Consider the following 904-nt stretch of genomic DNA (forward strand, 5'->3'; position numbering starts at 1 on the left):
AGCATAGGGTAAATGGATTCCTTGTTGTTTTAGACAATCAAATACACCAAGTGATTTGCTTATCTGTACTTTCATTTATCTCCTAGAATCATTCTATATTTATTTCCTTGGTTGCTAGAATACTTCCTCCAACTGTGTTTCTAAAGAAATTATTTTGTATGGTTAGTATTCTAAGGTCTTACAAAACTTCAAATGTACTTATTGTACCATCGTCTTTTATTTTTTTTTATTTTTAAAAAATATGGAATGCTTCATGAATTTGCATGTCATCTTTGCACAGGGGCCATGCTAATCTTCTCTGTATCATTCTAATTTTAGTATATGTGCCGCCAAAGCAAGACCTGTACCAGCATATTTTAATGATATTTTTGCTGGATATAAAATTCTGCATGTAAAGTTGTTTGTTTTGAGGGAGAACAGCTAATGAGAAGTAGCTATCTCTGACAGTGGGGAAAAGAGACAAGTCTCCAAAAAAATGCCTAAGACGAAGTATACTTATTTTTCTACTTACAAATAAGGTGGGGCTTCCAGAGAGAACATGTCAAGAATCTCTGAAAGGATAGAGTAGGCGCATTAAGTCAAGAGCAAGTTCTAGAACCACTGCTGGGGTTTGAATGATTAATAATTGGCACGATATAGAACCACACTCAGTGTAAAAAGGGCAGGGTTGGTGATAATGGAAATAAGCCAAAGGAACTTGCTCAATAAACTCTGCAAAGGTTAGTGCAAGAGCCCTTAGGAATTTGGCCTAGAAAAATTCAGCCCTGAGAGGGTATGATGACCTTGGTTTACTCTTTCTGAAGTAGGAAGAGGGAGGAGGGGTTGGGGAGGGGTTGGATACCATGGGGTTCTAACACATATATAGATCTATTAATGGTGGCAGATGTTATTTACTTTTCACTAA

At 36.6% G+C, this 904-nt stretch overlaps 1 non-coding gene across 1 annotated transcript; it reads right to left on the reverse strand.

Moving 5' to 3' along the window:
* Positions 1-235: 235 nt before the first annotated feature.
* Positions 236-338, reverse strand: LOC143647427 (U6 spliceosomal RNA). Its single transcript, XR_013158054.1, has one exon. It is a non-coding gene; the product is annotated as a U6 spliceosomal RNA (small nuclear RNA).
* Positions 339-904: the final 566 nt, after the last annotated feature.

This window comes from Tamandua tetradactyla, chromosome 9 (genome assembly GCF_023851605.1).
Source record: "Tamandua tetradactyla isolate mTamTet1 chromosome 9, mTamTet1.pri, whole genome shotgun sequence".
NCBI classification, from domain to species: Eukaryota; Metazoa; Chordata; class Mammalia; order Pilosa; family Myrmecophagidae; genus Tamandua; species Tamandua tetradactyla.